This window comes from Silene latifolia, chromosome 2 (genome assembly GCF_048544455.1).
Source record: "Silene latifolia isolate original U9 population chromosome 2, ASM4854445v1, whole genome shotgun sequence".
Classification (NCBI taxonomy): domain Eukaryota; kingdom Viridiplantae; phylum Streptophyta; class Magnoliopsida; order Caryophyllales; family Caryophyllaceae; genus Silene; species Silene latifolia.
In genome coordinates, this window is record NC_133527.1 from 196,044,077 (window position 1) to 196,057,646 (window position 13,570).

Consider the following 13,570-nt stretch of genomic DNA (forward strand, 5'->3'; position numbering starts at 1 on the left):
GCGCGTGCCCGAGCCCGGCCCGGATCCGGATTTGGGATTTGGCAATCGCCTGCGTCGGGCTGTGCCTAATCTTTTGGGCCGCGGGTTTTGGTGCAGTTGTGAGATTGTGTGTCTGTCCAAATTCATTCTGGCATGTGTGTTAATTCTCAGTCAATTGAGACTGTTAGTGGGGAGAGTAGTGCTCCTGGTCTCACGTTTGTTGACCGGGTTAAGGGGCTACGGTTTTGGCTCCTTAACAGCTCTTATTTTCTGCTATAAATAGCACTCCTCTTCACTGCTCCAAAACACACAACACAACTTCTCTTCTCCATCTCTTCTCTGCTTTCTCTATAGTTTCTGGGTTAAGTAAAATCGTTCCAGGTCTTACAAACTCGAGTGGGCGAGTTTGTGAGGCAGCAGTAGTGTAATCCTTGGGGACTACCGGTCGTTGCTGATCGCCACCACGGTCGCACCGGAGAAATAGTTTTTTAAGGCAGCGGTTCCGCACCGCGTCACTACCATTTCCTCTTTCGGTATTTCTAATTCTAATCTTGGTTTTTGCTACTGTTTTTTCCGTATTAATTAATTACTACTTCGGATTTCAGTAATTAGTTCCAACAGTGATAATTTCGAAGACTATGTTAACAGTATTTAGCTATTCTATTTTATGTTTTTGATCTGTTTTGCATCTCTCTCTGATGCCCTATGCTTCTAAAAGTGGATTGTTATTTAAGTTATTCTTGTATTTGTTCAAGGACGGGCCGATTTGGGTAAAATAAGCAGCATTGACAGGTTTAGGTGTCAAGTCTGGTAGCAATTCTCGTTTTACTTATCCTTTGTTGGCTGAGATTCTATCAAAGACGAGTATTGTCTCAGTGTCGACACCAAGATCTGCATCTCCAATGCTAGAAAATATGACGCCGCTAGGCCATCTCCTGAAGAAAACTGCTCCTTTTGTAGGAACGATAAAAAGGGTGTTTAGGCGCGGATAATTACCCAGGTATTTGGCTTTGTTTGTTGCTCTACCATTCTAATTAGGGCTGATCAAAAAATCCGATTATTCAAACTGATCCGATATTCGATCCGAATCCGATCCGAATTTTTGGATCCGATCCGAAAGTTAAGTTTGGTTTGGATATGTGATCCGAAATCTTTGGTTTTGGTTTGGATATGGATATTAGAATTAAAACATTTGGATATCCGATCTGATCCGAAACTATAGTTTTCTAGTATAATTTCGAGAAAATAACATTTTATTTGATACAACAACTTAATTAATGTTTAAAATATTAGAGAAATATCTAGGGGTTACTTAAATTTTATAGCGAGAACATTGGAATAAGAATACGAAAGAAAATCATCATGTAAAATTATGAATATAATCGTGTTTCAAACTTAATTTTAAAGTAAATTCAAAAGTATGGATATCCGATGGATATCCACATCCAATCCGATTATTTTGGATACCCGAACATTGGATATCCGAGATATTTGGTTTGGATATTGGATATCTAACTTCAGGATTTCTAATATGGATATCCGATCCGAACTAGCACTTTGGATCAAATACCGATCCGTACTCTGCCCTAATTCTAATATCACAATTAACTTTATTTATTTATTTTTCTTTGTATTATGCAGATTTGCCATTCTTTTATAGGGACTTGCCTTCAAAATTAAAGTGTAACACAAATACATGAAGACGAATGCGTATGCGTGTGGATTGATCGGCGAATTTAGGGATTACTCAAATGCAGTAACGTGTTGCTTGAAGAGATGGATGCTCGTGTAGTAACTCGTGTAGTGGCCTCGTGTTGTTTTGTTGTAACAACAACAACAACAACAACAACAACAACAACAACAAAGCAACCTTTGTCCCAACACGGTTTAGGGTCAGCTAGCATGAATAATAATGAAAATTGAAAAATATAGGAAAATAATTACGGAATTATGAAGGTTTATGCTTGCTTAATCACAAATTATAGATTAAACGATCTCACACTGTTCAGACATGAAGCAAGCATTGCAGGAACAGGAAATAGAGCCTTGAGTAGTAACATCCTCAATAGAATAAAATTCCGGCAGAGAACCTTCAGAAGGTTATAAAGACTCAGAAAACTCAGCATCACTAATCACATTCACATGCCTTTCTACCTGACGCCAAACCTATAAAGAGGGTACGGAAAATAAATGAAGAGATCGACAAGTTAACAATCACAAACAACAGTTAACGAAAGAAGAAAGTATGTGACTTGGTTGTTGGTAGCTTAGTTGGCAACATCACATGTTCACAGGGCAACAAATTACCAGTGTGTAAAAATCATGATCGTCACTGTAGAAACGATTTCATTCAGACATTAACAAAACCTAAATTCTCAAGGAACAATCTCATTGATCGCTTTATTGTCAATAAAGCTTTTCATTCCCTTTTTCTTAGTTTAAAAATAGGAATCAATAACTTGCAACATAATTGCCATTTCAAAACAACACTCATCTCATCTTATGTCGTGGCCTACATTACTTAGACTCGGTTATTAAAAAACTTCTCTCTTTTTTTTTTTCTTTTTTTGTGTAAAACCAAACGTTTATACCATGTCCGAGTCTTGTAATCATGGTAAAGGGATGAGCAGAATTATGTTCAATCAAAAAATCTGAAACCCTAAACCACATCAAATTTCAATCAATTTAAAACAAGACAATTTCACAATCTTTTAAAAATATAACCTTTGTTGGAATTGATGATCAGTTCAACCTCATACTAGAACGGCTCTCTTCTCGCCCTTCTTCGTTGAACATTGATGAAATTCCCTCGATTTCAAAATTAGACAATAATGGAAGTTAGGGCTCTGCCCTAGCAAGTTATAATTCTCACATGTGAAACAACCAAGAATGTTAAAAATTTGTTCCAATGAGTTCGCATAAAATGATCTTCTGGAAGAGAGCACCTGTACCAATTTGGATGTTTCTGCTCAATGATCTTCAGTTAACAATCTTCGCTAAAACAACCCAGAAACATGAATGGCACCACCAGACTAATAAAAAGTGAATTTCGATTATGAAGCAAATAATTGAAACCGGGTTCCAACCGACATATGTTATATACCTGGCAAATCAAAAATATATAAAGAAAGACCTGCAGCGAGATAGAACCTGCGCTAGCAAAAAAAGAGCCTCTGACCATGAAGCAAATCTAAACAAGGTCCACTGCACTGCACGTCGGCACCCACATTTATCATACCAGATGACTTCGTAGAAAATGAAAAAGCTCTGCTTGACGCCCGAAATATAGTGTCCCTAGTTTGAAAAGAGGCAAAATCGAATCACGGGATAAATAAACCTCAATAGTATTTAACAATAACCTGGAGATGTCTGTCTGCTGGTAGTCTTGATCAACAAGCTTTGAAAGAGAGAATTATTCTTCATTTCACTTGGAAACCAAAGACAGAAGTTTTTGGTCTATCCAATGGTGTATAGTTAAAGAATTGAAGCTACTACACAGTTCTCGAGCAAAAGATAATACAACTTCTCACAAATTGCAGATTAATGCTGCTACATTTGCGGGTGTCATATTTCAAAAGGCTTGCAGCACCTATTGCTGCACTGTTACAGGAACTTGTGGCAGGAAGTCGGTTGGTGAGATAAAGTGATAAACTCTATTTTTCTGTCTTAGGTGCTTCAGCTGAATATTTTACGGCGTTCTGGGAATACCTTTCTGGGTGTTGGCCGAGCATGATCAGCTTTACTATGCACATCTCCGTTTATTGTGGTTACGTCTTGGCTTCCTATACTTTAGGTTTCAGATATGAAGTAACTGCGGCATAAACAAGTACGGAGTAATACCTCAAGTTGAAGTAGTAAAGACGAAGTCCAACTAAAGACAGTAACATCCTCAATAGGTGTAGAATTCTGGACAGGGAGCCTTCAAAAGCCTATAAAGATGAGAAAACTGGGCATCACCAGTGAAGTGTCTTTTTATATTACACCCAACATATAAAATGTGCATGAAAAGACTGACATCTATCAAAGTTGCACTTAACAAGAAAAGACCAGAGTAATGAAGAAAAAAACCCAAAGACACGGTAACAAGGAATTCATGAAGATTATGACACTGCAACGCTTGTCAAACATAGTTGCAGCACGCAAGAACCGAAGAGCAGAAACTCTAAATAGCAACTAGTGAGAACTTCCTAATGAAAACTCTGTCACATCCACAAGCGTCAAAGACACAGCGCCACAATCAAACAAAACATCAAGGAAGGCGGAAAAAAGGCAACATCATGTTCACAGGACACTTACAAAAGGGCAACAACTTACCAAAATTTCAGTTAAAAGAGATAAGATGACAATTGACAAAGCTCCAATAAAACGGAGAGGATCCACAGATGAAGCAACAATAGAGTCAAGCAACAAAATCCACCAACAGCCAGTAAATGGATAAGATAAGATGACAAAGCTCCAATAAATCTAAGGAACTCAACAGCCAGTAAATGCTCGGAGATCAGCAATGTATGAATGGAGAGGAGATGCCCACACATTTGACAAGGAAGGTCCATACATAGGTGGTGACTTTTCCGAATAATCCAGATGGTTTGATCAGAAAGCCGATGGTGAACCGACCAGGGGGAATGTTAATGTTAATACATGACCTTGCTTACTATTGGCCTGAATACACTCCCACGATTGCTCCTGCTGACTGATAATATGTTCTCTTCAGTATGTCCAAGTTCACTGGCCATGCTGCTCCTGTTGGACTTTATTTAGTAATTAATTGCCTAATACGTTTATACCGATATTTTGGTGCAGCATTTGCAGAGTTGGAGAGTAAGATGGGTGATGACGCTTCACAATTGATGAGTGAACTAAAGATCCAGTCAAGGAACGGTGCAATGTTCGGGTCAAGCGAACATAAGAAGTGTGTAAGAATTACCTTGGTTGGGAGCGATGATCAATTCAACTCTTACTACAACGACTGTCTTCTCGCCCTTCTTCATTAGACATTGATGGAATTACCTCCATTTCAAAATTAGAAGTTAACGGGAGTTAGGAAGGCCCTCCCGTAGGAGCTACTCTCCTGTCTCAATCATTTGTTTACCGTTTTTGTTCTTAGTGAAGTGTATTTTAATCAAAGGTAAATAAACAATTGGGACGGAAGGAATACTATAATAGACAAATGAGGAATTACCAAGAATGTGCACACAACTATTGAACTATAGCTTTACCCAACTGAACAATTTGAAATTTCTGTTACGACAATCATGTTCCGACAATCTTCAGTAAAAATCTTCGCCAAAACCTTCAAATAAATAAAGGTTGGCACAAAACCAAGAAAATATGAACTTCCGACCATGAAGCAATAATCGAAGCTGGGTGCCAGACCAACAGTTATTTGATTCCTGACAAATCAGAAGTAGTTAAAGAAAAACCTGGAATGAAAAAGCTTTATTTGACGCCCGAAAGAGCGTCCCTAATTCAAAAAAAGAGCCAAACTCGAAACATCACACATGATAAATAGTCACACGAGAGAATAACTAACCAGATGATTTCATAGAGAACAAAAAAGTTTATTTGACGACCATAGATATATAGTCAGCAGTAGTATTTAACAATAACCTGGACGAGGAAGGTGAACCCAGATGTTTATCCGTTGTGCAGTCTCGATCAACAAGCTTAAACAGCAAATGGCTACATCTGACATATGAAAACAATGACGGAAGTTTCTGGTCTATCAAATGGCACATAACTGAAAGGTCGTACAAAAAGGCAGACGGACTTGTAATGATTGCAGAATAATGCTATATTTGCAGGCCTTATAGTTGAAAGGGTTGAAGTTGTTATTGCTGAAAACCCTGTAGCTGGGATATGCTTTATTCTGTCCTAGATGTTGCATGCTGATGATCAAACTATGCCACAATATTACAATTCGTCCATTCAAACTTTTGTGATGTCAAAATTATGATATTCGCACAGTTTTCAAAACAGTGCTGTCGAAAACCTCACGTAAAGGAACGATGGAACAACAATGTTGTCAGGTTTCTGCAAAGAATATTAACAAAACCACCATTAATATCTTCAAAAATCAAGCCAGGAAATGAAATGATGAAACCTCTTATATAGTTTCCTCATTTCTGCAGGAACAAAATCCAACAAATAATGTCAAGCAGCAACCTGAAAAAAGACAGCTCCATTCCGAACAACTAGTGAAGATGAACAATAGAAGCAGCACATATGCTTGATTAATCTGAAAGCAATGCAATATGTTCATCTGCACACAACGACAGGAAGATAAGAAACTAGCAAACGAAAGCCAGTGGCTACCAACAATCAGGGGTAGCAGGCTCCACATTAATGTATCGTTGAAGTTTGCTCACTTACATTTGAAGACTTAGCAACCTTTGAATCTGTAGTCACCTCTCTTTGTCCCCTTGCCAGAAGGTTCCTCTTTACTCTTTACTGTAAAGACAACAACTTAGGTACAGAAACATGCGAAAAGAGTCATTAAAGTGGGAGCCTTGCAACATAATAGCCATGTCAATTACAATATTCCTCTTTACTCTTTACTCTGAGCTGCTGTTCAAGTGGGAGCACAATTACAGATTTGTTAAAACAAAGTAACAGACGAAAAAGATACAGAATGTGCACAACTACATATTTGTTAAAACAAATGAAGATTTACCAAGAATGTGCACAACTACAGCTTCACCCATCTGAACAATTTGGAACTTGTTGAGAGTTTTATGGGTTGCCACTTGCCACAAAGCTAACAAAAAATGAACTTCTAATCACGAAGCAAAAGCCGTAACCATCGACTGCTCACCCACATTTATCGAATTCTTGACAATCAAAAGTAGGTTAAGAACACCCTGGAGCGCTGGAGCGGGAGGGTCACTACACTAACAAAAAATGAACTCTGTTCATGAAGCAAATCAAAACAGGTCCTTTCTGACACATCTACCGAATTCCTGACAAATCAGATATCTTAAAGAAAAGCCTGGAACGAAAAAGCTCAACTTGAGAGCACAAAAGAGTCTCTTTAGGTCGAAAAGAGAGCCAAACTCAAAACACCACGCAGGATAAATAGCCATCAGTAGTATTTAACAACAATTTGGATGAGGAAGGTGAACCCAGATGTTTTAACCGTTGTGCAGTCTCGAACAACAATACATCTGACAAATGAAAACAAAAACGGAAGTTTCTTGTCTATCAAATGGAAAATAACTGAAAGGTTGTACAAAAGGCATACGGACTTGTAAGTTATTGCAGAATAATGCTATGTTTGCAGGCCTTATAGTTGAAAGGGCTGAAGTTGTTATTCCTGAAAACCCTCTAGCTGGGATAAGATTTATTTTCTGTCGTAGCTGCTGCAGCTGGATGATTATTCAGGCCTGAAGTTGTTATTCCTGTAAACCCTCTAGTTTAAGGATTACCTTTCTAGGTGATGGCGTAGCAAGGTCAGCTTACACGCACACATCACGTTTCTGTATCGTTTCAGATATGAGAAGTAAGCAATTCCGGCAACAGGAAATAAAGCCTTGAGTGATAAAGAAGAAACTCGACTAAAATAAGCAACATTCTCAATAGATGTAAAATTCTGAGAGAGAACCATTAGAAGCCTATAAAATTAAGAAAACTCGGCATCACCAATCACATGCCTTTTCTACACAACGCCTAACCAATAAAGAGGGTGTGAAAAATTGAAAAAATTGACAAGTTAAGAATCTCAAACAACAGTTAACAAAAGAAGAATGTACGTACCCTGGTCGTTGGTAGTTGGTATCAGTATGCTTCATCATTCAATCTAACAGTCAGCTATAAAATCAAAGCCATAGAATGTTATTTGATGTCTATCTAAACTTATTTTGTTATAGCTATCGGCTCAACAACAACCTCGCATACAAACCTCAGAACACCCTGATCGGATATTAAAATTCCTCCACAGACTTAGAAATGCGGCTGGGCCTATAGCTAAAGCATTGTGATTATCAAATTTTTGTGTTGTCAAAATTGATATTCGTACAGTTTTTACTAAACATCAATTTTGTCAGGTTTCTGCAAAGAATATTAAACCTCTTATTAGTTCTTCATTTCTGCAGGAACAAAATCCAACAAATAATGTCAAACAGCAACCTGAACAAAGACAGCTCTACTCCGAACAACTAGTGAAGATGAATAATAGAAGAACCACATATGCTTGATTACTCCGAAAGGAATGCAATAAGTTCATCTGCACACGACAGGAAGATAAGAAAATAGCAAACGAAAGCCAATGGCGACCAACAACAGAGGACCAAACAATAGCCAACTGATAAGAAGTAACCCTTAGCAGGCTCCACATTAACGTATCGTTGAAGTTTGCTCACTTACATTTACGGACAAACGAAAGCCAATGGCTACCAACAACCAGGGGATCAAACAATATCCAATTGATAAGATGTAACCCTTAGCAGGCTCCACCTAATACTGAAGTTGCTCATTAACATTTGTCGATATAGAAACCTTTGAATCTGTACTCACCTCTCTCTATCCCCATGCCAGGAGGTCCTCGTGTGCAGTTGCAGTAAAAAACGAGAACCCTTATTGACATCATCACATGTTTCACGAGACAAGGCATCAAATAACAAATCAACTACTACTATTTTGTCTAGGAATAACAATGACCGAACCTTTCAGAGACTTACCAAAATCAGAACCAAAACAAACTGCTGCAAAACATCCAAAGACGCTAAAAATACCAACAGCATCACTATCAAACGTCATACCCAATGCTCAAGGAACGGTCACACTCATCATTAACTACTAAGTACGGACTACGGAGTACTAACCCAAACATTCATCACTAACTATAAATTGTCAACCTTGCAAATGGGCCACGTTTACTTTTATCTTCAAAACAAATCAATTACATTCTCTTTATCCTCTCTGTAGTGGCTAATGAACCACAGTTTCGAACAATTTAAACAAAGTGATTTTAGAAACCATAACTTGGTGAACTGCTCACTGAAGCCAGAAAGCAACTAGCTGCGAAAATACCACCAACGTCGCTGCAAACGTAATAAGACTCGTGAAAACAATCTTCTCCTAAATTAAAGTGGCACAGAAACTCAATGACAATCTTCCCCTTCAAAAGTAACCTCATGACAATACATCAATATTCAAAAATCAAATCATCCAAGGAGCAATACTGATCATCACCGAAATCAGAGCACAATCATCATCACACAAGCATAAAAATAATTCAATAGCAAATGATGAATTTTCCGGATAGCAAATTTATACCGTAACACAACAATTTCGATCATCCATAATTGCCACTTCAAAACAGCATCCATAATTGCCACTTCAAAACAGCATTTCTTTCATCTTATGTAGCTAGTGGTCTACGTTACTTGACTTCTGGAATTTTTTTGGCGTTTGTACCGATATTTTGGTGCAGCGTCCTGTCACAACAATTTCAATCATCACAGAATTGCCACCTCAAAACAGCATTTCTTTCATCTTATGTTGTGGCCACATTACTTGGACTCAGTTATTAAAAAACTTCTCGATTTTTTTGGCATTTGTACCGCTTTTTTTATGCAGTTTACATCGTTAGAGAGTAAGACCGCTCATGAAGTTTACAACTCATGAATGAACTAAAGTTCCAAGCAAAGAAGGCTGCAATGTTCAGGTCAAGTGTAGATAAAAAGTGTGTTAGAATTACCTTGGTTGGAAGTGATGATCAGTTCAACCTCTACCTCTTACTATGGAGACTTTATTCTCGCCCTTTATAATTAGACATTGGTGGAATTACCTCCATTTCAAAATTCAAAGTAAACGATAGCTAGGAAGCCCTCCCTTAGCAAGCTAATAATACTCACATGAGGATTACCAAGAATTTGCAGCTGTGCACCTTTACCGGTTTACCCGACTGAACAATTTTGCAGTTTTGGTTCCAAGTTTCCAACAAATGGTCAAATAATGAATTCGCACGCAAAACTGAACTTCTGATCATGAAGCTAAAATAAAAAACCAAGTGCCCACCCACATTTATTGGATTCTTGATAATCACCTGGAGTGAGCTACACTGACCAAAAATTTGACGCCCAAAAGATAAGTCTCCCTAGTTTGAAAAGAGACCCTCACTCAAAACACCACACAGGAGGAATAACCATCAGTAGTATTTCACAATGACCTGGATCAGGAAGGTGAACCCAGATGTCTATCTGCTGTGAAGTTTCGATCAATAGGCTTAAAGAGCAGAAGGCTTCGATCATTGACATGCAAACAATGATGGCAGTTTCTGGTCTATCAAATGTTATAATAACTGAAAGGTCGTACAGAATGCAGAGGACTTGTGACAAATTGCAGAATAGTGCACTATATTTACAAGGGGTTACAATGGAATGGGTTGAAGCTGCTATTGCTGAAAAGCATGTAACTGGATAAGATCTATTTTCTGTCTTAGGTATTGCAGCTGATTATTCCAAGCCAATCCGGGCTTAACAATCTGTGCTTTATTGGAGTAAAATTAATTAGCTTTCTTATGCATATCGCATTTCTGTATTGATATGCTTTGGCTGCTTACGCGGTAATTCAGTTATGAAGCGAACAATTGCAGGAACAGGAAATATAGCCTCAAAGTACTAAAGAAGAATTGCATCTAAAGACAGCAACATCCTCACTATGAGACCAATAAAAAGAGTATGAAAAGATTGACATGTTAAGGATCACAGACAGTATTTCAAAAGAAGGAAGAAGGAAAGTATGTACCGTAGTATCAGTATGCTTGCAGGCTGCAGGCTAGTAAACAATCTACTTTCACATTTTTTCATGTTTCACCAAGTAAAGCACCCAGTGGTAGAACCCGTAGAAGTCAGTCAGCTGAACAATTGAAGCCTTGGAATGTTACTTCATGTCTATCTTAATCAGTTTTCTAAGTAATCTTGACAGCAACCCCGCGTCCAAACCTCAAAAATGTCTGATCGGATATTTAAATTACTCTACGAACTTAGAAATACAGCTTGGGCAATAGCTAAAGCGTGCGGATGATTGATCACTGCCACAGTATTACGATACATTCTATCGTGCTTTTGTGACCTCAGAATTATAAACACAGAGAACATCAATGTTACTCCTACTATATATTTCAATCAATCCCATCAAGTCAACGCATCAGTTTTAGTCTGATAATTTCAAGATAGTTGTGTATAAACCTTCGTCAACGCAGCAACCAGGCATTAAACAAGCTTGAAAGTTCAAGCCAGAAAATGTTGAAACCTCTTATAGCCCCAAATTCTGCAGAAACTAAACCAACAAATAATTTCAAACATCAATCAGAACAATAGCCACCACAACCCGAGCAACTAACGATGAATAACAGTAGAAGTAGCAGGCAACATATGCTTGATTCATCTGAATGCCAAGCAACAGTTCATCTGCACCCAACAGGAAGGAAAGAAACTAAGCAAGAAATGAACCCCAAAGGCTGGAAACAATTAGCGGAACACTACATAATCACACTGACATAAAGTAACCTTTAGCAGGCTTCATATAAATGGGATCTTCCGGAATACAATGGGATCTTCGTAAATGTATAGTATAAATATATCACCATATTATACCAAAAACATAAATCCACATCACTACCAAGTACCAACTGATTCCTGAAGTAGCAAAGTGAACAGCAATAGAACCTTCAACTTGAATATGAAATAAGATGACAGAACTCGTAAAGAATAAAGAAATCTAAGGGACAAATTAGAATAAGTAAATGCTCACAGATTAAAGACGAAAAAGGATATAGCAACACCCGTGGAATCACACCGCTTTCCATCCCATGCCTCCTCTTGCTGCAGTACTGCCGTACAAAAATCACTACCAACTGATTCCTGTAGTAGCAAAGTGAACAGCAATAGAACCTTCAACTTGAATATGAAATATGATGACAAAAGTCGTAAAGAATCTAAGGAACAAATTAGAACAAGTAAATGCTCACAGATTAAAGAAAAAAAGGATATAGCAACACCCGTGGAATCACACCACTCTTCATCCCATGTGTCACGGTCCGCTACTTTTGCCGGACCGTGGCGCGCACCCTTGCCCGTCTCAAGGCAAGATGCAAGCACAAGGATCTTCGTACTAGTGAGGGATCGCCCACTAGCACGATACTCGGGTCTCGGGTCGGTGTGTGTCGGGAATCCTAGTCACGATTATCAAGTCCGACACACGAAAGCAATAAAAGTAAGCAATACGATTATTGAAAGCAAGCAACAAGCAACAACAAGCTTTTGGATGAGAAGCGGTTTTTCATTGACTAAAGACCTCTCAAAGAGGAAATTTGATTATTTGGTCCTGGTAGCGGGATACATTGAATTTACAAGTTTAGTTCGAATAGCGATATATACCTATTTATGGAAACCTATTCTAAAACTACTAAGAAAATACTTACTACAAATGTACAAGGAAAATGAAATTACATAAGCATAGATAAATCTAAGGGCTCAAGTGTGCGGATCGTCACACTCTCCCCCACCTAATCTGTTGCCGCCCTCGGCAACACAAAAATCTTGAACGGTGCTTGGTGAGACATCCTCGGTGAGCTCGATTGTCCATGCGGTGTTGGGGATTGGCTTGTACAACTCGGCTTGAATGTGCGCTTCGTCCCAAACAATGATTGGCCTCTTCGTCCCCTTCAAGGATAGGTGCCGGAGTTCCTTGACATAGAAGCGCCGAACATCATGTTCTCCAAGTCCACCACGTGCTCCTTGTCTCTCGGGAACGCCCACTTTGCCGCTGCTTGAAAAGTGCTCTCTCGGGCTTTCTCCAATCGGCCCCAACGGACCTTTGTCTTGTCTCTCGTCACTTCAAAGACTCGCATTCAAGGTAATGTGAGATCTCCGGACGCCGAATCGGCATTTCGGCGCGGCCCCCGATGATGATACGAGGCCTTCTCTCTTGGGTCGACCGACATGCAAACCAGACGTCGATTCAAGACATCGACGCGGCCCCACGATGGTACGAGGCCTACTTCTTTGGGCATCTCGGCCCTCATTGTCTACTTCTCGGTGAGAGGGTAGACTCTTCTTTCGTCCCCCGGGCCACTTAGCATCGTAGTTAGCCTGGGTCTTGTTCGCCCTCGGCTCCACCGAACCTTTAGGCATTCTCCAAGGTCGCATCCCTTGTTTCGGCGTCGGTATCACCCTCATAGCCGAAATTCGATCTCGCCCCTTGTCTTCGTCGCCGTCTCACCGTATTCACTACGATAGACCCCATTAGTAGCATCGATCCGTCACTTGGTTTCAATACTACCAATGCTTTTCGGAAGAAGCGCATCCCGAGTACTAACTTGAAGTCATCCAATGGAACGGTGGTGAAGTCGAGCTCCCCGCCCACTCACCCACTTGAACCGCGACCTTCTTAGCCACTCCTTGGACGCGTCTCATTTTCCCATTGACGGCTTCAGGCAATTGTTAGCATCCCGAGAACTAGCCCCAACCGATCCGCTTCCTCTTTCGTAACAAAGTTATGGGAGGCGCCCGAGTCGATCAAGGCTCGTGCTTGCTTCCCATTCACCATCAAGTCCACATACATGAGCCCGTTGGATATCTTGGCGGAG

The 13,570-nt window shown here is 39.5% G+C and overlaps 2 long non-coding RNA genes across 19 annotated transcripts; one reads left to right on the forward strand and one right to left on the reverse strand.

Moving 5' to 3' along the window:
* Positions 1 to 241: 241 nt before the first annotated feature.
* Positions 242 to 2,368, forward strand: LOC141644238 (uncharacterized). Its single transcript, XR_012543981.1, has 3 exons — positions 242 to 512; positions 735 to 979; positions 1,621 to 2,368. It is a non-coding gene; the product is annotated as an uncharacterized LOC141644238 (long non-coding RNA).
* Positions 1,920 to 12,264, reverse strand: LOC141644236 (uncharacterized). 18 transcript variants are annotated; one of them, XR_012543980.1, is made up of 7 exons: positions 11,734 to 12,264; positions 10,726 to 11,259; positions 6,352 to 9,413; positions 6,145 to 6,241; positions 5,162 to 6,012; positions 2,704 to 4,989; positions 1,920 to 2,145 (listed from the first exon to the last, which is right to left on the reverse strand). It is a non-coding gene; the product is annotated as an uncharacterized LOC141644236 (long non-coding RNA). The 18 variants fall into 18 exon arrangements; XR_012543979.1 differs by having other exon boundaries at positions 6,352 to 11,259; XR_012543975.1 differs by having other exon boundaries at positions 6,352 to 11,390.
* Positions 12,265 to 13,570: the final 1,306 nt, after the last annotated feature.